The sequence below is a fragment of the Equus przewalskii genome, chromosome 14 (genome assembly GCF_037783145.1).
Source record: "Equus przewalskii isolate Varuska chromosome 14, EquPr2, whole genome shotgun sequence".
Lineage (NCBI taxonomy): Eukaryota > Metazoa > Chordata > Mammalia > Perissodactyla > Equidae > Equus > Equus przewalskii.
In genome coordinates this window covers 84,446,620-84,469,998 of record NC_091844.1, presented here as the reverse complement: position 1 = coordinate 84,469,998, position 23,379 = coordinate 84,446,620, and the positions used below count along the sequence as shown (strand labels likewise).

General features: G+C 46.9%; 1 long non-coding RNA gene across 3 annotated transcripts in view; it reads right to left on the bottom strand.

Annotated features, from left to right (window-relative positions):
• Positions 1-8,408: 8,408 nt before the first annotated feature.
• LOC103549348 (uncharacterized) overlaps positions 8,409-23,379 on the bottom strand; it is an 83,027-nt gene continuing 68,056 nt past the window's right edge. The window contains exons 3-8 of one of the 3 annotated variants that reach the window (XR_011526767.1): positions 22,576-22,720; positions 20,731-20,822; positions 19,715-19,843; positions 18,922-19,221; positions 18,727-18,779; positions 8,409-18,409 (exon numbers count right to left, since the gene is read on the bottom strand). This is a non-coding gene — a long non-coding RNA (uncharacterized lncRNA). Of the gene's footprint in view, positions 18,410-18,726; positions 18,780-18,921; positions 19,844-20,730; positions 20,823-22,575; positions 22,721-23,379 lie in introns of all 3 variants that reach the window. The other 2 variants (XR_011526766.1, XR_011526768.1) reach the window with 2 other exon arrangements.

Here is a 23,379-nt window from a genome sequence, read left to right as displayed (position 1 = left end):
GTACAAAGTCCTATTTGGCGGGGAGCGTGTGTGGGGGGAGGAAGTGGCACTCTGGTGGCTTCGTGCAACTATTTTCCGAGACTAACAGGATGCTGTTTTCTTCAAACAAATCTGATGTCCTTGTGCCCTATCACCCTTGACTCAGATCGGTTACAAAGACAACTTCCCCCAAGGTGATCGGGCGCTGGACTGTCCTTTCAAATCGTCCTTCAGAATGCCTTTGATGTGCGGTCCTAGCTCCCTGGGTACATTTTCCTTGGCTCAGTTGACTTTCAAGTAGTTTTCAAAGTAGTTTCTTTCAAAAGCAGCCTTTTTCAAGTAGTTTCTCGGGAGACATCTCAGCATCAAGCTGTACACACGTTTATGTAAAATGTCACTTTAGTCACTGGGCTGCTTCTGAGGCCAAAAGCAGTTCAGAGTTATCGTGATCTTAGTGTTCTTCCCATTAGCGAGGAAGGTCTCGTCCCAAAGGCCAAGTGGACACAAGTGTGGAAGAAAGGCCACTTTTACTCACTCGTTTATGTGTTCATTCATTTCACAAGTGCAGAATGAGCCCCAACTTTGTGCTAAGGTCTGTTCCACAGAAGACTCAAGATGCTTGCAGAATGGAAGGAAAAGCAGATACAAGTAACAGTTATAAGAGATGAGTGCTATAAGGAATGTGTGCAGAGCATGCCAGGAGGCTCCAGAGGAGAGAGAGGCTGGAGAAGGCTTCCGGGTGGAGCCTGGAAGGATAAATAGTGTCATTTTATGTTCTTTATCTCAGAGGTGTACAGAAAAGAAAAAACTTGACTTGTAATGCTTGCCAACTTCCTTGGTGTAATTGCTCCCACTGTATAATAACAAATTTCAAGCTACCGGTGTGACATCACTGAGTGCAGAGTTGGGAAGACATACACAGTAGCACACCATGTGTCCACCATACAGACGCAGTGGCCGTAAATACCCACAAGAGAATAGACGGTAGTAAAATAATAAGTGATAAACTCAAGTATTTATTATCTTTGTTTTTACTACAATTTAATTGTAGATTTTTATAATTTAATTTTTAATAACGGCTATGTTTAATAACCAGCTCCCAGATTTCCTGAAAATTTAATGATAAGCTCTCCTGTACACCACTGGGTTATCTCTTCCTTTACCTCTACAACCCTGGTCAAGCTGCCATCATATCTCTGCAAGGAATTACGCCGTCCTTCTCACCAGTCCCCCTGCCTCAACAGTGGTGGCCACTCCTCCCACTTCGCCCACCCGTTCTCCACAATGTAGCCATGGTAATCTTTCTAAAATGCAGTATGATCACGTCATCACTCTGATTAAACTCTTTGATGATTGTCTGTGGTTTTCAGTTCCCACCATGATACAGACCCACTGCCTCGCCACCTGGTCCTTGCCATCCCCACCTCCTGCATTCTATGCTCTCGGCACGCCTCAGGGCTCCTCCTGCCCCCACTGCCTGCAACACCCCCTCTCGTTCTTTACACTTGGTTAGCTCCTGCCATCCAGATCTCTGCTTGGATATGACTTTTTGGGAGACTTTCCCTGACCTGCCAGACCCGAGAGGGTCCCCCCTGTCGTGCTCCCACAGGGTCCTGGTCTTAAGCCATGGAAGTACCTCTCAGCTGGGTTTAATGACCTGGTTTTACAGCAGAGCTGAGGAGGGGTCCTGGTACAGACTACCCGGCCCTGACTCCTAGCTCTGCCACTTACAAGCTGCGTGTGCTTAGAGAAGCCACTTCAGCTTCTGAGCCTCTTTCTTTCCCTGTGAAGTAGGGCAGTACCAGCCTCTGCCTTGTAGGGTTACTGTGGGCCTCAAATGATTTAATGCGCGCTGAGTGCTGACTACAGCACCTAGCCCACAGTAAGTGCTACTAAGCGGCAACTAATACTGGCCTTGTGGCCTCTATTTGCCCCTTTTTCTGGTCCCCACAGGAACTGGGGCTGTTGTTGGAGATGTGAGTGTAGCACAGTGTTGGGACTTCCCAGGTGCTCAGTGACTCTGTTGAAATGAACAATCCAAAGAATGCATCAACAAGAGGAGGAAAAGCCAGGCATTCACTGCAGAGAGCACGTCAGGTGGGGAGGTGTGGGGCGGAGCATGCTCCCAGTGGGTGGGAACAGGAGCATCCGTGTTGGACGACAGCTAAAGTGGCAGCCACAGGAAGGCTCCCGGGAGGGCCGCTGCCAGGATCTGGCTTTGACACTCTTTCTGAGGCACCAGCTCTGTTCCACCAGCCTATATTGGTCTTCTTGTGTTTCTGTAACGAAATACCACAAACGGGCCAGCTTAAACGACAGACATTTGTTTTCTCACAGTTCTGGAGACTGGAAGTCTGAGACCGCGGTGTGGCGGGATCGATTTCTGGTGAGGGCTCTTTTCCTGGCTTGTAAACAGCCACCTTCTCACTGTCCTCACGTGACCTTTCCCAGGTGTGTGCACAGACAGCTCTGCTGTCTCCTCCTCTTCTTACAAAGACACTAATCCTTTTGGATCATGGCCCCAGCCTATGACCTCGTTTAACCTTAGTTACTTCCTTAGAGGCCCCATCACCAAACGCAGTTACACTGGGGTTAGGGCTTCAACATACGCATTTGGAGGGCCAGTGAGGGGACACACAAACATTCAGTTCATGGCACGTCCTTCCCCAGCCCAGACACGCCCCCTCCCTGTTCACACACAGGAGAACAACCCTGTCTGCCCTAGCCTCCTCTGTTCTCCATCTGTGGAGTGGTGAAGCGGGAAAAGCATTTCATCATCTCTCCAGGTAGGCCAGCTGCTCCCAGCACCTCTGCTGGAGTGTGTGTCTCCAGTGTGTCTGCAGCCGAGAAGCCGTTCTTTCGACTAGAGACCTTATTAGTTGCTAATTGCTGAGAGAAGTAGGAGCTGGGCCTTTCAGCAAAAATCCCCCTTCAAGGGCCTGCTTCTGAACTCGCTTCTGCGTATTCAGAATTTTCCAGCCAGTTCCATTCTTTTAAGTAATTATTTACAAATTCGATTCCCAGGGATTTCATCATCAGAGTGCTAGCATTACGCATGTAAATAACAACTAATTATTTTTTCAATAAAAGGCAAACCATTCTTCAAATAACCAATGTCATTAGGAAACTTAGAGACCTGTCACCCATTCTACCCACAACTGAGGGCGTTTCTCAGCACTTTGTCTCTGGTTGGAGCTGGGGAGGTACACCGTGAAGGGAACAGAAAGCCATGATGGATGCTCTCTCGTCTTAGGCTATCATTAAACAAACTCTTTTCAAACCATTTTCTCAATTCAAAATACTTGGCACTCAGTAAAAATAGGAAGCATTTATTTGTGGTTTCATCAGAGGTATAATAACCGCTTGTTCTAAAGCATCCACTTTTTCAGGAGTCAGTTAGGTCTCATGACATAGCCCTCAGGCTACTGTCGAATAGCCAGTCCCCCACCCTCCCCATAACAGAACTTCAATGTTATTTGTGTCCAGCAGAAAAGACAATGTTTGCCAGCCCCTCTGCAGCTAGGGGTGGCCCTCTGAGCTCTGCCCAAGGATGTGCAAGATGAAATGCGTGTAAGTGGGGCAAGAGCAGGCTTCCAGGACAGCTGCTTAATAAAAGCAGAAGGGAAGGGAGGGCTGCTCTTTTCTCCTCTTCCTCTTTTCTGCTCTCTGAAATATGGATGTGATATCTCAAACGCTGACAAATTTCTTGACCATGAAGTAATGATGAGAATTAAGCAAACCATGCGGTGGGGAGGTGGAGCAGGAAGACAGGAGGAGCCTGAGTCCCTGACGACTGTGGAGCAGCCACCCTAGGCCTCGGTTGCCTGCACCAGACTTCTTTAGTACGAGAGAGAGCTAGCCTTTATCTCGTCTGAGCCACTGCTCCTTCATTTGGCTGTGATTGGCTGTTCTGTGATATGCAGCCAAACCTAACCCCAACCAATGCCATGCTTCCCACAGTCTATACGGCCAGAGAGGCCCAGACAGCTGAAACACAGAGCTTCTTTACAGACAGCACGCTTGTTACTCTTTTCTCGATCCATTCAGGAATTATTTGCTGAGGTTCTGTTCACCAACCCCCCCACCAAAGGCAACTCTGTCCCCTAAGGTTCCCAATGCAATCTAGGATGTCAAATCAGTCCTGACTTTATTAAAATATTAGGCAACAGGTCCCAAGGAGAACGACTCTTCCATGCCTGATCTTTGTCACTGTCAAAACATAAGAACTGGATACTGTTTGATCTTTCCCTCTTTTTGAAGGCCTTAGGATAGAAATTTGGAAGAGATGTGACAGAGAAGGAAGTGTGTGTGTGTGTGTGTGCAGCGGGGTGTGTGTGTGTGAAGATGTGTGTGTGCACAGAAGCTCTCATACATGTGAGGATGTTGGGGGAGAGGAAGAGAGAGACGGAAACAGAAATAAAGTGTGACACTGCAGAAAAATGCAACTGAATTAACATTTCCTATCAAAAGCACCATGATTCTCAGTAACATTTATATTCAAGCACTAACTCATCTGCACTTAAGGGTTGTTAAAACTCTAACCACCCTAGCAAAAAATTTAGTATAACAGCTCAAATCCATATAATTTTATTATTTTCAATAAAAATGAAATGTTAAGTATATAACTAAAAGTGATTGAGTTTTTATGTTTATGTAAGACTCTTCACATAATTAGACTCACCCATCTATAAACTTCATTTTCAATACAGCCCCAAGTTTTGGTGTAAATAGAGTCATCACCATAATCTCAAGACACATCTATCCAATTCTGGGAAACACCCAAATAACTATGAATCTCCCAGAAAAAAAAGAAGTCATTTTTATATTCTTTTGATGATATTTATTACTAAGCTCACACATCTCAAACAAAAACCATATAAAAATTGCAATATATAGCATGAATAAGACCCACTAACATGTGAAGGTAGCTCAGAGTTAGTAATCAACTAGATCACGTCCTTTACACTGAAATCCCACGGTATATTTCAAGGGTGTGCTAATGGCCTCTGCCTGCGAGAGTGTGAAGCTCATGTTCTTTTTTCCAAAAACCAAAATGACAATAATTAAACTAGGCAGCTGCTGCCCCCAGTAATATGACAACCTCTCCCGCTCCCTGGAATTTGCTGGAATCACCCTGCTTGAGCTCATCTCATTTGAATTAGCTGTTCCCTCACTGTGCCCCCAGCAATCTGGGTGAGTTTCCCATCTATTAGCTGAATTATTCAGATGTTTTCCCACAATGGCACTAGCAGTGCTCATAGAACTAGTTTCTAAATCAACAGCGAATTACATTATTGACAGTCTGAGCAGATTAATTAAGAAATCTGTCAGGAATGACGCTAGGAGAGCTGGCTCCTTTTCAAGTCAGATCCCCAGTCTTCGAGACAGAATCGTACCTGAGGAGATTTCAGAAGCGGAAGGACGAGCTGTGACACCGAATCTGGGGATGGAGAGAGTCCCTCTGAGCTGAAAGGTAGAGCCGGGGTGGGCTGGGGACAGAAAGCCATGTGCCACGCACACACACAGACACACACACACAGAGAGTTGCTGGCTGGCTTACATCAACCAATGTGCAGGGCTGCAAAAAATATTCTGTACGGAGTAAAGTACTTTTTCAACATATATGTATTGCTTTTACTCCCATGCACAGATTCCAGTGACAGGAAACATCATTAACTTGTCAGAAGAGTCTACTTCATCTTTTGGGCTTTTGAATGCCTATGTTACAGCGTTCAGGGTCTCAAGCTCCCAGAAAATAAGCAGCCTAGGAAACCCCCTTTGGTGCCTCACTATGAGAAAGCAACTTGTCTATCTATCTATTTTTTCTTCCTTTATAATAAAAGTCTTGTTGATTTCTCCAGGTAGTCTTACAACTAAATCTCAGCATAAATGCAAAGAAATAAATTAAGTAAGTAAAAGATTTGAATATCATAGTATTGTGCTGTTTGATTCCATTGATTTAATTCAAGGAAGTTTGAGAGCCCACTACATCAGCCAGTAATACTTTCGCAAATTGGCACTGGATAACACATTGGATCTAAAGTCTTAAGTCCTGGATTCAAGTCTGATCTCAGTTCCTTAAGTAACTGGGTGGCCCTGAGCCTGTCATTTCTCCCCCAAAGCTCAGTGTTTTCCCCTGTAGCGATCCCTGCCTCGAGTCTGCAGTGAGGACCAAGTGGGGAAAGGTGTTTGAAGGAGGCAATGGCGGACATTCCAAGCATGCCTACTATATAACACAAAACTGCAATATCTCATCTCATTTCAAGTGCAAAACAATCTTCCAAAAAGCATTATCTCTGGTTTAAGAATAGGAACACTGAGGCTTACAGAGGTGAAGTAAATATTCCAAAAGCACAGAGTTCTAAGAGTGGAGGCTGGGCCCTTACCCTCAGCCCAGTCGCTGGGCTCCCGTGCTGAGGTCGGGGTGCCCCGGGGCAAAGGGGTTGGAGCTGAGTCCCTGTAGGTGAGTTGGAGTTCTCAGGGAGGGCAGGAGAGGGTGTGGTGTGGGCGATGGGTTGGGAAGGAGGGTGTTCCAGGAGCCTATCTAGGGAGGAAAGTGCAGGAACCAGGGGGAGACATGCAGGTGTGTGGTGTGTCTGGGGACCAGTGAGTACTCGTGAACCCATTCCAAGCCAAGGAGCTAGGCAGAGGGTGCAGGAGTGATTGTGATAATAATACTAACCATGAGGACAACAATCACAATAATGAACACTATTGAGGATGACCGGGTTGGGTACTGTTCTAGGTGCTTTCTATGTATTAGTTAATCTAGTACTCATATCATCTCATGATAGACAAAGAAACTAAGGCAAAGAGGGGCTGAGTGACCTGAGATTGGTTGTGAAGTGGACTTTGAGAGTCTGAGGAATAAGTAGGGAATGTTCACCCTTTTTGGAACTCTCCATGAAGCCCTCCCCACGCAGAGTGTAGCCACAGAACAGCCTGAGATGACCATCAGCGGGACAGTCAGTGCATTCGCAGTAGGCTTCGCGTCACCTGAGGCTCACCAACAGAAGCTGGAAGACCATTTTCCTGGGATATTGCAAAGGCAATTCCTACATTTTGTCTCTTTTACCTCCAGATTCTGTGATTCCATGAGGCTCAGGACTGGGGTCAGTTTTATGACCTGATATTCTGCAATGTCCTCATTGGTCACATCCAACCATCTGACAGAACCCAGGACAAAGAAGAGTGGAGTTTTTTCACATGTACACATGTATACACTGAAAAGAGTTATGTGTTATTTCTGCATGATTGGATTGCAGAAATGAGTGGTTATTATTTTTTCCTTATATTCTTCTATATTTTCAAATTTTCTACAATGACAACTTGTTATTTTGATAATCAGAAAAAAATAATCATTTCAAACAGAAATGATATGTAACTCCAAATGGCTAACAGAAAGCTGTGGCTGGACTGGCCCCGTGAACGAGTGGTTAAGTTCACACACTCCGCTTTGGTGGCCCAGGATTTTGCCAGTTCAGATCCTGGGCATGGACATGGCACCACTCATCAAGCCATGCTGAGGTGGCGTCCCACATAGCACAACCAGAGGCACTCACAACTAGGATGCACGACTATGTACTGGGGGGCTTTGGGGAGAAGAAGAAGGAAAAAAAATATTGGCAACAGATGTTAGCCCATGGCCAATCTTTAAAAAAAAAAGAAAAGGAAAGGAAAGGAAAAGAAAGCTGTGGCTTCTGGAGACAGAAAAGCCGTGACGCATAATGGAAAAAGCACAGAATTAACAAGTCACAGTCTTGCCACATCCTGACTGTCATACTTGGGGCAAGTCATTTAACCTCTCCAGACCTCATTTCATCATTGACAAAATGGAGTTACAATATTACTCAGTAATTTCACTGGATTTCTGAAAGAGTCAAACTGATGATGTATGTTAAGGTGCCTTGTATAAAGTAGAGGCATCCATGTTGCCGTTACTCTTGTTGATGGTGTAGTATTCATATTCGTGTTAGTATTATTGATGTAGACGTAACCTGGACACTCAAGAACAAAACATATTTACAATTTTTCTTTATATGAAAATGTTAACACAGATGGTATCCATTTTTTAGGACTGTTATATAGGAAATGAAAATAAACTGGGCCCCTTCTATGTGTTTGAGTTTTATTGGCATTCATTAGCCTATCCAACTGCCTTAAAACCAATCAGTTACACTAAAAGCTTACCCAGGGGTATGGAGAGAAAGAAAATAGTCTCCCCAGATCATTCTTCCCAGTTTTAAGATGAAAAACTACAGATCCTTCAGGCCAGACGGGAGAGTCCTTCTGCAGGAATACACTGGCTGTTGAGAACTACCATCCCCACGGCAGCTGTCCTTGGTCCTGACATTTTCTTTGATCTGTCCAACAAAAACTACTCACCCTTCGCAAGTGTAACCCTTTTTCAGAAAACCACAAAACAGTCATTTCAAGTAATTATGATCTTATTATATTAAATATTATTTATACATAGACCTGAAGTATAAATTACTTTATAACCCTACACTCCAAATTAAAATAAAACATATTGTGAAGACTCTTTTTAATTTATGACCCAAAAAAGTGTAGTTAGGAGTAGAGTCTTCCCATTTCATAAACGATTTCATAAATGAAAATAAGAGATTTGTCATTAAGCGGTATTGATGATACCCACAGTGTTCATATGTTTTTCAATTTCATTAACCTTTCAAATTAGGTATTCATAACGTGTTAATGACAGCATAACACATCATTACATTATTCAATGTAATTTCAAGGACATTATGTATAGTTGATCATGTTAGAATCTCTTGTCTTTACAGCTGTTAGAAAACATTATACTTTCCAAGATCATTAGGGATGTGTGAATACCAAACAGCTAAATCTATGACTCCAATAATAGTCCCTGCTTGACCTTGAATTTTGATCAGGGTATGACTAGGCAGTTTCTACTAGTGAAGGGTTAAGCTCCCTTGAGTGTTTTATACATGAACTGGAGAAACACAAAGCTGACGGAGAGCTTGAGAATTTGTTTAATTAAATTCCTTGCTTTCAGATTGTCAATGATAAATTGAATTATGTTTTAGCAATAGTCACTCCCCCTCCACCTTGGAGTGGAGCATACATTCCTGCCCCACTGACTATGGGATTAGCCAGCTGCTTGTTCTGCCAAAGGGATGTGAGCAAACATGATGGAAGCAGAGGTTTTAAATGTGTGTGCATGATTGGCTTGTTCTTTTGTGCTCCTGTGCTCCAGCACGAGAAGAATGTGGCCCAGGCAGCCACTTCCCCTCTAATGTGGGCCCCAGAATGAGACTCATGGAGCAAACCTGAGCCTGCCCTGAGCCTGGGACCAAGCCTGGCCAAGATATGAGATCAGCAGAACCTGAGCCAACCCGCAGACCCATGTCTGCAACAGATAAATGTTTGTTACAAGCCACTGAGATTTTTAAGTTTTTTGTTATACAGCATGATTAGGGCATTAAAGGACTAATACCATGGCAGGGCTCTTGAAGTGCTCTGTTTAACTGCTCATTGCTGCAACAGGATCCTGGGACATTCTGAGGTTTGATTTCGGAAGAACACAACATTTTTGTCTCTTTCATTAAAATCTTGGCACTGATACCAAATGATATTGGATACATCACTTAATTTTGTGTGTGTGCTTCAGTTTCTCATTCATTCGTTCAGTAAGTCAGCCAGTCACACGATCACATTTTTTTAAGTTCTTTCCACGTTCTGGAAACTGTGCTAACCATGAAGACAAAATGGGGAATGAAATAGACGAGGTTTTTTTAACTCAAGGGACTGACATTCTATAAAATGGGTATAACTCCTGGTCTACCACCCTCATGAGATTGGAAGAATGAAATAAGATCATGTATGCGAAAGTGCTATGAAAGAGTTGAAAGCCTTGAGCACACACGAGGGAATCTTACTTTGAAATTCAGCATTTTTGTTAGTTAAAAACGTAGCACAAACTTTAAAAGATCTACAAACTTTCTTATGGTAATATTTATCTACAACTCTGAAACAGACATTCTCATCTTCAGCTTACAAGAAAACAGAAATCTTTTTTATGCATCATATACTGTCTGTCTTTGGAATTAACTGGCTTCTGAACCTTGCACAAGAAAACTAGGCATCCCTAATTATTAGAGAAAAGATGAAAGAATTTTTCCCTTCCAATTTCTCCTGATTTATTTATATTTTTCAAATTTATGTGTATTGATTCTAATTTTCTTCACTTCGGCAATTACTTAGTAATGAGGTTTAGGATGGATGCGTTTTGATGGCAGGACTTTGTAACTGGGTGTCAGTGAAAGGGAAGATGGTCCTAAGATCAAAGACAGTAGAATCCTAGAGCACGAAGGCACCAAGGCATCGCTCAGTCCAAACCTTCACCCACATGTGAGGAAATGTACACCCAGGGGCTGAAGTGATGCATTTGGGAAGAGCAAGAACTCGCAGCCCCCTGCTCTTGCTTTCGGAGAAGTTTCAGAAAGCTCAACGATCGGCTTAAGAAAACTTAACAAGCAGGTATCTGTCATCTGTGATGCCCTGTTCCGGGTTGGAAGCTATCCAGAAAGTGTTTCCAGAGTCTCTAGGGGATCAAATCCGCTCAGACATGCAGCCCCTGCCGCGGAGGCACAGTCTCCTTTGGAAGTTATCAGATGCTCCTTCCCTTTGAACCGAGACTCAGCAGTCAGTGCAGGCCCTGCAAGGCTCTTATCTTGTTTCTCGCCATTGGGGTGGTTTGATTCATCACTGACAGGTGCTGCCCGTATCTGCTCCTTCGCTCTGCCTTCTGTGGGAGAAATACAGCAGCAGCAAGCGGCGATGGAGCTCCCTCTGTACTTTCACTATCTAGCGACTTTGCTTTCACTCTCTGCTGGCCTGCCAGCCATTCTGGCTCAGTAAAATTAAACTAACAGAAACTACTCTCTTGCCTCTTTCCACGAATATTACTGCTGATCTTTACAGCCCTTTGCGGCATCTATTATTATTCCCCTTTCATAGAGGAGGAAATCGAAGCTCAGAAATTCACTTGCCTGGGGTCCCACCATCACTAAAAGTCTGAACCAAAATTCGCATCCAGATCTATCTTCAAAACATTTCTCCTTTGCACCAAAGCACACTTTTTTTTGTTTTCAATGAAAAAAAAAGCACACTTCTTAACAGCAGCAGCAGATCAGCAATTACAAGAAGGAGTTTTCTGGAGATGAACCCAGCTGATCCTACTTCTAAAATTCACAAATACCAAAGGGAAGTTGAAAAATTACAACTGGGAATTTCATGTGCATTTCACTCGGCTCTATAGTATTACCTATACTGATAAAGACCTTCACATTTCCTCTAAAAAGCAAATCAAAAGGCCCTTTGTAATACCTGAAAATCACCCAAGATTGTGTCATCTCATCTCCCAGCCCTTACAGCTGCATCCACAGCTGCCTAGAATTAAACTGTGGTTATCACAGTTTAGCAAAAGGGATAAATCTCAGTAAGCTACTGAAAGAGTGAGTTAGGCAATCAACTCCAGTAAAGTTAAGAAAAAAAGGATAGGTAAAACCCCAGATGTTATTGTAGGTGCCAGTGAAAGCATGTTCCTTGAGGCTGAGAGTGGAGGTGGGGTAGCGAGCCACGCTGCATTTGAAGACCATGGCCAAGCTCAGCCTGGGCCATAATTAGGGGCGGGCGTTTAGTTCACGACTGCAAAGTGCTTTGAAGGTGAACGAGCCTCATAACCCCAACAGCCTCCTGGAGTGCCCTGATGTTCCCCTTGGTGGCTGCCACCTCTGAGCAGTGGAAGGAGCTGACCAAAGGAGCCACCCATGATGGCCACAACCTCACCCGGCCCTTGCGCCTCACTCAAGATGACCACACATCCAAGGTGGTAAAAGAAGTCCTTTTCCACATCAACTTAAAAAGAAAAGATACTAACAACAGTTGTGCTTCCACTGCTTAATGACAGGACAGCTTCTCCCCGTGGGGAGTGAGTGGCGGGGCTCAACCACACCGGTCAGCAGATGTCAGCGGGACTCTCTCACGGCCACCTTCCTCACAGCTGCTCACACTTGCCAGGGAGCAAACCACCACATTAGGACATGGGCTCACAAGAGGGGAGACATGTCTGTGGCTTCCAGAAAGGCACCACAGACAGGCTGACTGGACTGTCCACGTGCAGGACTTCAGCCACCCTCCAACTTGGGTGCTACCACAGCACTTCCCGCATCATGGGAGCCAGCACCCTTGCACCTCGGGTGGATGGAAATGTCTCTCGGAGCTGGGCTGTTCTCTTTGCACCTTCATATGAAGCCAAACCTATTTGTCAGTTTTCACTTCTCCTTTGGCCCATTAGGAAAGGCTGGTTGTGAGCGGTGACACCAGCCATAAGCTTGCTTCTTGCTGCTTCCAGCCCGGAACCTTCCCCTCCTGGTAGAACCCATTCACTGTGGCTTCACATCTGTCCTTTCCTCTTGGCACTTCAAAGGTCAGCTGTGGAAGCTTCATGGTGAAAAGAAGGTGCAGGTGCTCCTGGAAGAAAGAAAAGAGTGGAATGCCCTTCAGTGCCGCACAGTGAAAAGAATATGGGCTTTGGCATCGGGCAGACCTGGGTACAACTTCCAGCTCAAGACGTTCGTCCTCTGGCTCACCTCGAGCCTCGGTGTTCTCACTGTAGAATGCCAAGGAGTTCAATCAAAGAGCTTGGGCAGAGTTCCGAGTGTCTGGAAGACACTCAATAAATGGTAACCACTGTTGGCTATTTTAAGAGCTGTCAAGTCGGAGAGGGTAGACTTGTTTTGAGTAGCTCAAGATGATAGCCAACATTTATTGAGTGCTTATTATGGCCCTAGCCTTGACTTTATTTCATTTAATCTACTCAACAATCCTATGGGGTAAATGTTGTCATTATCTCGATTTTCCAGAAGATGATGCTAAGGTCCAGAAAGGTTGAGTAACTTCCCCAAGATCACACAGTAAGTGCTGTGACGCACGTGAAGACAGTCTGACTGTTGAGGCCACCGTCCTGAGCACTGTGACACACTGACTCCTCCAACAAAGCTGGTGAGTCAGTGTTTCCATCCGAGACTCTATCACCCTGTGGTTCGTTTTTGTTTTGTTTTTCACCAGGGACGCTGGAGTGGAAGAAATTGTACAAAGGATCGCGAATGCTGGAGTAGAAGCCCAGAAGCAGCAGTCAGAGAGGGGCCATCTCTGCAGACTGTGAGAGCCCAGCAACAGCCACCGTGGGGCTTGAGGCAACTCAGATTCTCTGGAGGGCAGAGATGGAGGCAAGGCTTGGACGCTCCTGCTTTCCTGGACCACTGTGAGGGCAGAGGGGAGCAAGAGGGGCAAGGAAGGGAAGCAGACACAAGGTGCTGACTTGCCAAGCAGTCCTGCTCTACCGGCCACCAAGAGGCACTAAGGGTCCCCATGCCACGTGGGACATCTAGAAACAGCTGCACAGAACAACCCAGCCCAGGACTGGCCCACCCAAGGGAGCAATGTCGGGGGGTTGTTGCCCCTCCAGTCCTCAGGAGTCACAACCACACCACAAGCAGTGAACACCTACACTTCCCAGGGCGTCACCTGGCTTCTCCAGGTAGCCTCAGAGCCTGGCCTAGGAGAGGCGGAGGTCAGAGCCCCATGCCTGTGCAGCCCCAGCCCCACCCCAGTGGGGATGAGGGGGTGCAGGGAGGGCAGCAGCTGCCTCGCTGATTCCTGAGTAAGAGCCCAGGGGTCCAGGAGACAAGTGAGGCCTAGAGAACTCAAAAGGTGCTTAAGATCGTGTCTACCTCAGGTCCCTGGGGCCCTGAGAACACAGGGCAGGCAGGGAGGCTGGGCCACGCTGTCGCCTGGGGCTAATTTGCAAGTTTGGAGAGGGGCTCAGTCCGACATGTCCAGAGTCACCTGCGCCCCCAAGGCTGTGGAGCTAGACCATCGGAGCAGCACAGGCTGTTCATGCTCTTGAGACCAAGAAGACCCAGCGCCCAGGGCTGAGCTGGCACCATCCTGACCACCGGCTGCGGAAGGCCACTCTTGGGAGATTTGGTGCAAGGAAGGGGGCTCTGGCCTCGTACCTGTCCCTGCCTCTGCTTGGCTGCATGCCCCTGGCTGAGGCCTTGAACTTCCATGCAAAAACAGTCCTTGTCAGGCTCTGCCAGCCTCTGGAGACTCAGTCTCCTCCCCTGTAAAGTGGGATGAGGACTCAGCGGGTCCACTGGGGCTACTGTGAGGACCGTGGGAGGGGGATGTCAGACAAGCTGCTTTGCAGACTGAAGCTTTGCCCCCTGCAGGATTATTCTTAGTGCGCAGGACAGGCAACCGTTCCCTGAGGCCTGAGAACAGGGAAAAGTCTCCACCGCAATGGCCTCAGTCCTTGCCCAACACTTCATGTCTGAGGGAAACAGAGGCCAGCCCTTCCACAGGCTTCTTCCTCTCCCAGTCCTACCACTTATTGCACTTTGGGAGGGGGCATTCCCTGAACCCACACAGCCCTTCAATGGGTCCTGGTCACATCCTTAGGAGGCCCCATTTGACTGTGCCCCCCTGCTGCACCTCTCTCCATGGGGGCAGAAGTTGATGGGGCCAGGAATATGCGCCCACCTCAAGGGGACATGACCCCACCGACACCATGTTCTGGGTGCCCAGGACCCGAAGATTCCTGGCCTAGATGTCACCAAGCCCACTTCAGGGCCTATGTTGCCCCTCCCCAAAGTCTTCTGTCCTCCTCCAGGAAATCCGCTGTGTCGTGTCCACCCGTGAGTCCAGGGAGGCCAAGGCCCCCATTGTGGGTGGTGACAGTGGAGCTGGGATGCATGGGCGGGGGCACCCACACGCAGCAGGAGGCCCCTGGGAGGGCAGTGAGCTCCAGGGAGGGGCCGCGAGAGGGCGGGGTGTGGAGAGGAAAAGGCTGGGGAGAGGCTGGAAGCCAGCTCTCCCTCTGCGGGCATGTGCTGGCACTGAGCCTCAAGGAGTCTGAATTCCAGATTTGAAGCTGGTCCTTGAGGTCAAGGCAGGAGGAGAGAAACTACTTCACTCAACAATTATTAAGCTAAATGTGTCGTTTTAAATACTAAGATCTTTAATATTTGGGCCTCCATTTGAACTCCTGCCCTGGATGCCTGCAAATTTTCGGGGCCATGTTCTCCTCTTACTGAACGTCTTTCAGCACCTTCTGTTGCCCTGTGCTGCAACATATGCCCAATGCCTCATTTATCCTCAGGGGCAGGAAAAATGGAGAGGCAGGCAGGAGAGGGTGGGCAGGCACAAAATTCTCCTAGACTTTGGGTATTTCCTTTTCCTCCACTGTGTGTTTGTCCTAAGGCATTCCCTTTGCCTGGCTGATGAAAATAACTGTTTCTGGAAGGTGGCTGTTCCAAAACAGACCCTGGTATTCACTTGTTCACTCATTCATTCATTTATTCAACAAATATTTGTTGAGTGTCTGCCCTGCGTTGGGCACCCGACTCTGTAGGTACAGCAATGAAGACAACGGGCGGGAGACACTGCCCTCACAGAGCTTGCATTCTATTGGTGGAAAACACACAAGACGGTACTAAACTGAGTGGCAGGAAGGGTGCCCACCACCAGCAGTGATGAGCGCCCACCGTGTGGCACGCTGCTCATTTCACAGTGTGGCTTCCTGAGGCTCACGGGAGTTAGCAAGGTGCCCACCTGCAGCCGCTGAACTCCTAAGGACCAAGCTGAGCTGATGCCGAAGCCCACGTGCTGTCCATCACCAGGTCCCTCGTGTGTCAACGATTCGTATCCATCCTAATAATAATATTAATTCACTAATCTTGGCTTGAAGATATAACGGCCACTTCCTTTGGAACAATATTAGGAACACGCAGCAGATGAAAAAGAAAATGAATCAAACACCACCCACAAAGATAAGCTGGCACCGTGATCGACAACGGCGGAATTTTTTTTTTCAACCCTGATAAACAGGAAAAGAGTTTTGGTTTCGAAAATCAACCGATTTCCTTGCTGTAGCGTATCTAGGTTGTGTATCGAAGAAAACAAAAATAATTCTGGGCACAGAAGGGAGATGGAATATTTCCGCACTCCACACTGGGCCAGGCTGGCTTATTCCCAGACATAAAGAATTCTAGTGTCCCTTTCTCAATAAAAATAAATAAAATAAAGCAGTTCAACCCCGATGGTGAGTGCCAACAAATGTTACAGAGCAGTGGGGAGCGGGTGGGTGGTGTGAAAATGTTTCGCAATTGCTAACAGCAGCCCTGTTGTGAAGCAAACAGCTGGGAGGCCAACGCAGGTGTGTTAACACAGCCCGGCCGTTCCCACCACCCCTCCCACTGCCCCGGGTGCTGGCCAGGATCTCGGGGCCACAGCTGACCACAGAGAGACTCGGTCCAGGAAGGCAGGCGTAGGGGACAGATGCTGCTCGGCAAACGTCCCTGCAGGAGTCACAGTCCTGCTGCCGCCAGGCAAACCCCTGGGCCTCCCAGCCCAGCAGCTCCTGTTCCACCCACGCCCAGCACCCAGACCAGAGCGGGGGTCAGAGGCTCTGCTACGTGACTGCTTCCTGTTGCAGAAAGGTTGACAAACAGCTTGATTTGGTTAAAAATACCAAATACAGGATGAGGCCAGACAGGCTTTGTCAGGAGTCTCAGAATTCCCTTGTCCCAGCCCTGGCCTGACTCTGTGGCCTGGGGCAAGTCAGCCCCTCTGAGCCCCACATCCTCTTCCTAGCTGTGAAGAATCTAGATAATGCACGTAAATGCCTCGGAGCAGCAGCAGGAAGGGTGATGGTGGTGTTCTATGACCATTTCACAGGGGTCCCAGGCAGGTTTAGGGAAGAACTTGAAGAAATTCAATAAGATGTACACCTCTCCCGTGATCTTCAGAGGGAAGTGAGTGAGGGAGCGAGTCCCCCCCTCGCTTAGTCATCTCTCCCCCAACAAGCGACCTTGGACGACATTTCAAGTTCTTTATGTTTGAAGGGTACAGAATTTTTTTCCAGGTAAACTTTAGTTCGGTCAAAGGGATGAAAAGAGTTGATACACAGAAAGCACTTGGCATTCTTGTGATCATTTTTTCATGCTAAAGACTGTAAGTTCATCAAATGATGCAAATTTTAAAAGGACAACGAATGGACAGTCTGGATGCTTTCGCTGTTGTTCATTTCGCAGGGCTTACAGGTGACGGCCCCTTTTCTTCTCTCTAATGCAAAGTTTCTAAAGCCAGACCAGTCCAGGGGGTCCTGGGGGCTCTTGAAATCGTGTGTGCCCGCTCTCCTCTCCTCGTGAGGGATGCATCGCTCTCACTAGCATCTCAAAAAGGTTATTGACATGGGCCACCCCTCCAGCACCAAAGGGAATTAAACACCTGTTTTTTGAAGACCGACTAGACACCGTCCTTCAGTTCATCTTCCAGGAACCCCCCAGTGAGGACTGACTGTCTTCCCATATCCACGTTCCCGACTCTCCCTCTGCCATCCCTTTGCCTATTTCGAATGCATCATTTTCTCAAGGGATCCTTTCTCTGAGAATAGGTGCTGGGACTGAACCCAGGACGTGGAGGTGGGTGAGGGAGTCATCAGAACCAAAGGAGCAGAGTGCGCCTGATGGCCGGAGGCAGCGTCCTCCCTGTCTGCCCTCCCGCCAGGGACCCCTCCCCAACCGCCTTGACGCTGCAGAGGACTTTGCTGGGGCTGGGAGAGAAGCCAGCAGCCAGTATCACTTTTCATTAACTTGTTCAGCGAAGGAGTATTTTCTGGGCACCTACTCCAGGCCCTGGGACGAGGCACAGCCGAGGCAACCACGGGAGGCGCTGGCCAGCCCCCGCCCCTTCCCACACAGGCCAGAGCAAGGATTCCTCTCGCCCTCCCGTGGGGCCTTCACGTGCTGAGCCCGCTGTGGGCTGAGCGTCAGACACAGTGATGCTCACGCTGCTGAGAGAAAACCCAAGAGCTGCTAGCTGGAGAGGTGAACTGCACGCATTCCAGTTTGACTTCAATCCCTGTTTGCAAGTTCTCTGTGCTCCTTTGGATGCACGAGCATCCCAGCCTACTCAGGGAAGTCCCAAGTTCACTGGGCCTTGCTCTGGTCTCCAGCCACAGGAAGTGGCCATGGGAGCACCCATGAAAGGACCTAGATGGTGACCAGTGCCACTGCCAGTTCTGGACTTACAAGAATCCTCACTTTGTCACTTAACTACTAGCAGTGTGACCATATCTCAGTTACTTTACTTACCCTCTCTTGACCTTGATTTCCTCACCTGTAAAAATCAGGATAGTTCTATATTCCTCTGAGGGTTGTCGTGAGGATTAAATAAAATAGTTAGGTAAAGCGCACCCGGCATATAACAGGTATTCCATGCACAGTACGCAGTGTGATTTCGATGGCACCCTTGTCTTAGCATCCTAGCATCAGGATGGGAAGCATCCAGGTGTTGCCACTCTGCACTTGACCGAAGGTCCCTGATACGAAAGAAGAGAGTGCAATAGTGCTGGGTAAACCAATAGGAGAGTGAGCACACACGTTGCAAGCGCTCTAGGCAACAGTGCAAAGCCGGCTTGGTTGTGGCTACACAGTTGTCAGAAATGCCCCAGACAGCTGAGGCTCTTGGCTAGGAGACAGGCGGGCTGTGATGTGCCCTGGAATCAGGCTAGTCCATAAATGATGCATCAAAAGCAGAGCAAGCTACAAACTATGGAGCTTCAGGCCACAGAACATCTGTGCAGATGGAGGGACCTCACCAGGCAAGGCAGCCCCAGCTGTGCAGCTCCCTACTCACGAGGGCCGTCCAATGGTGCGCCCCATACAAGCCTGCTCCATGGACGCAGCTCTCTGGGTTACACAGAAAAACACACTTATTGTGACCTTTAAATATTTAGTGTTTTATAGAATAAAAAAGGCACACGATTCCCCAATGGCAGTACTTTCTTCAGTCTATTATTAGGGGATGTGAGGAAGGAAAGGAAAATCCTACCTCCAACTCCTAAAGGTGAGCCCTGTGGGAAAGGTCACTGCCTGGTGGTCAGAGCAGGTGCCAGGGCCTGGCACTTGGGGTCCACACTGAGCTCTCCAGGGCCAATGTTCTCACAGAATCACTGTTCTCTCCATTCAGAGGATGCCATGCGGTGGATGTGGGTGATGCTGTGCCCAGCATTCCTTCCCGGGAACCTTTCCTCTTCTTATCTCCATCCAGTCCATCATGCAATGTTTCAGCAATTTCAGTCTCAGAAATGAGCAGGGGAGGAGCCTAGTACATGGGAGCGGGGCAAGGATCCTGAAAATAAGTAAATATCCTGGTCTGTATAATGTGGACACCCAGCAAACATTTAACCCTCTGCATCCAGACCCTGCCTGAGGGATGCTATGCAGACGCTCCATGATCCACTAGGTGCTTGGTGATCACTAGGTGAGCTGTGATCACTAAGTGATCTGTGATCCTCTAGGTGATTCAAAATGTGCTAGGCACTCAGTGATCCACCTGGTGCTCAGCGATCACTAGGTGAGCTTTGATCCACTAATTGATCTGTGACCCTCTAGGAGATTGGAAATATGCTAGGCACTCAGTGATCCACTTGGTGCTCAGTGATCCACTCAGTGCTCTGTGATCTGATAGGTGATACTTGATCCACAAGATGATCCTTCAAAGAGCTTTATGGTTACAATTGTGGGCCTGGGATGTAGGCAGCAAAATGGAATCTTGCTCCACCACAGCGCTAGCTATGTAAACTGGGCAAGACATTTAACCTGTCATGGCTCAATTTTCTTACCTGTAAAATGGGGGAGAAGGAACCGTACCTCCCAGGGTCACGAGGAGGACTGAATGAGTCACTGTCAGTGAAGTGCTCAAACAAGGCTGGCACCGGGGAGGCACTGTGTGGTTTGCTGTATTTTTGGTACTGCTTTCAAGGTAAAATGAAACGAAAAGACTTAAGTGCAAACTGCTAAACCCTTAATGCAAACTATTATCGTTATTACTATTATTATTTTATTGAGAATGGGAAGAGAGGTGTACATTGTTACAATATAATATTGTATTTATCAGACCACACTCCCCCCCGAGACAGGATCCTGAATAGTAAGGAAGGCAAAAACTAGTCCAAACTCCATGCCTGTTTCTGTGCTCAGTCCTCTCCTATGACTACTTTCCATAAAATGATGTCACTCATCAAATAGGGAGGCGCCTATCAAAATTCTGGAAGTCATTTAGAAAATCCAGTGTAAACTGACACAAGACGAAATTTCCCAGCGGCTGAACCAGCGGGGAGTCTCCCCCGGTCCTGAATTTCCTCACATTATTGAAAATGCTCCTTTGTTCCTATTCCCCTTTGCTACCCATTGAAAGGAAAGCAAACTGGGTCATGCATTCAACCGGAGAGAGAGAGGCTGCCAACAGGCCGAGGGGAGAGAGTAGTTCTCTGGCTACAGAGATGGCCTCTCGAACCGCAAGTGGTAAAAGAAGCAGAAAACTCCGCCTCAGGGGCAGCTGTTTTGAGGGCCGTCCTGCAAGCGCTTGTTTCAAAGAGGAGCAGAGTGCAGAAAAGCAGTTACCAACCTAAGACCGCAGAACCCAAACTGCGTTCAGAGCCCTGTTGACAATTTTAGTTCCAGGCAGAGCGGGGGATGGAGATGGTTATCTGTTGGCAGTGTGGTCAGTGGTCAGCGTCACACGGGTGCACCCCTCGGCCTTCTGTGCAAGGGACTGCTAACCTAGGGCTACCACGAAGGAGCCCAGAACACTCGGGCTGACCCACAAGCAGATAAAGCAGAAATAGCAGTTGCTCACGTGTGTGTCACCAGTGTCGCCGTCTCAACTGTCATGCACACTCCCCGGAAAGACAAGTGCTCATCCACCAGCTTTGCGGCCTGAAAATCATGCTGCAAAGTGGGCAACAGTGTTAGTAATCAACCTCCTAACAGACAGAGGGCCATTTCCCTCCATCCACACAGACTCGCAGTCAGCTTCCTGAAGGAGGGAGCAATGGATCACCCATTGCTCTGGCCCCCCCAAAATAGTCAAATACTTTACACAAAGTAGATGCCCGGTTAGGTTTGTTAAATAACTCAACAAGTGAACAAGAAAGAATCCCCAGCTGAGCTAAAACCCCATCAAACAGATCAACAGTTCTCAGATTTTTTGGTCTCAGGACTTCTTTGCACTCTTAAAATCTGGGATTCCTGGGCCGTCCCCAATGGCCTAGCAGTTAAGTTTAGCGTACTCCACTTCGGTGTCCCGGGTTCGGTTCCCAGGCACGGACCTACGCTGCTCTGTTAGCCATCACGCTGTGCTGGGGGCCCATGTACTAAAAATAGAGGAAGGTTGGCACACATGTCAGCTCAGGGCAAATCTTCCTCAGCAAAATTTTATAACGTGTGAACGCAGAGTGGTTACTCACTGTTTTGAAATCAGAAACCATATTTTAAAAATTTCAGAAAGCTGATGAAGTGATAGAGACAATTCCTGGTCAATACACATTCTCAACCACAGGGGACATCCCCTGGGGCAGGCATCACTGCCTACTGGTGCACACATCCTGGCATACACACAGTCGACGTGTGTTTGTTGAATTGCCTGTTTAGTATAGGTATTACATATATGGTATATACTTATATAGACACATAGATTGGCTTTGATTTAAACGCATTTTTTCTAAATTACAGTAGATCCATTCTGAAGGAAAACTATAATAATCACTATGTCTTGTAGAGCCATGAGAAGGTAATAAGGGTTCTGGTAAGTTTTCTTTCTCTTTAGCTAGTTTAGCTATACTCACTGTTATTATCAATAGGTATCATACAGTGAGCCGTTCGGTATGCCGGGCTCATTTTTAACGTGTTGATGACTGCATGTACTGCTTGCTGGTTTACAGCATCCTGATAAATTAGCAACAAACTCACGACTTCAGGCTAAGTATAGGAAAGTAGTTTAGACAGAGAAGGAAAAAAGACACTCACACAATTCTAAAATACAAAAAAATATTATCATTTCACCAAAACTTCTAAGGCGGTTTTCCTGAAGAATGTTCTTCTGGAACACCAGCAAGTTTCCACAGAACTCTAAGATCCACCAACACATTGTCAGATAAATTCCTAGGTACCAGAGGCTGCCAAGGCAGAAGGCGAGAGGGAGCAGAGGTGATGGAGAAGGCCAGAGGGACTTTTACCAAAGAGGAGAGAAGAGACAGGACAAAATGGAAGAGTCTTGTCATATTGTAAATAAGCCATTTATTCACAATTCTGAGTTCATGTGAATCGACGCTAGGTATGAGGAATAAGAAGAAAGAGAAAATTGGGACTCCCAAATAAACACTGACAGGCATTTCTTGAACGCTCCCAAACCTAGAAAGAAAATTAATTAGACCTTTTAAAAAAAATTCTCAGATTGAAAAAAACATCAAAAAAAGTCAGCCTCCATCTCTTAACATCGAGCACTCAGGCCCCTCGCTGCTATCAGCCTTCTTATTTCAATGTCATCATTCTTTCCTTTGTCTTTCTCTTTGATTCAGAGATTAGCCGAGCATATTAATACGTATGTTTCCCACTTCCTGCCCACAAGCTTTTATCTCAATTTCTTTAAGGTCTCACAACGAGACACCAGCAACTTCTCTAAAAACCGATACAATTTTCCTACCCAGCTGTCTGGTAGTCACCGCTTCTTGTCGCCTCTGGATGCCACAGTGCCTGCGTTCCTTCAACAGCCGTTGACCGAGCTTTGTTCTAGGCACCGAGGATTCCGGCTGGAACAAGGCAGACCAGGACCTTGTGGACCTTGTCTTCTGGTTGAAAGAGACAGACAATAAACAAGGAGACAACATTAAGATACTTTAGAGTGTGATGAGTGCCCTAAAGAGAATAATGCAGGGTAATGGGCTAGATTAGAAGCATCTTAGGTAGGACAATCAGAACCAGAATAGTGAGAAGGAATAGGCTATGTGATGACTTAGGGTAAGAACATTCTAGAAGGAATTGAAAATACAAAGACTTTACAGGAGGAACAAGCTTCGCACGTTCAAAGAAAGTAAAAGGGGGCTAAAATAGCTGAAATACAACAACACTGAGAGGAGGGAGAAAAAACAGGTGGAGACCGGATTGCAGACAGCTTTGTAGGTTGTAACAAAGAAAACGAAATTTACGCTAGGGCAGTGGAAGATCTTGGGAGTAGCTTAAGCAAAACTGTGATAAAGTGTGACATGCTTTAGAAAGTTTTGCCTAATGCTCTTATGAAATTCACAACCTGGGCCCAAATTCTGCCTTAAACAGCACTATTGCCATGCAGAACACATGCAGACAGAGAAGAGACTGTTAGAACACCTATTAGAAATTCTATTTTTAATAGATTTCTGATTCTATCTCCCCAAAAAAATACCTCTAGGTTCATACTTGGCTTGGTGTATATTAAAAATCTGTTTGGAAGCAAACTGTTTTTAAAGTACCT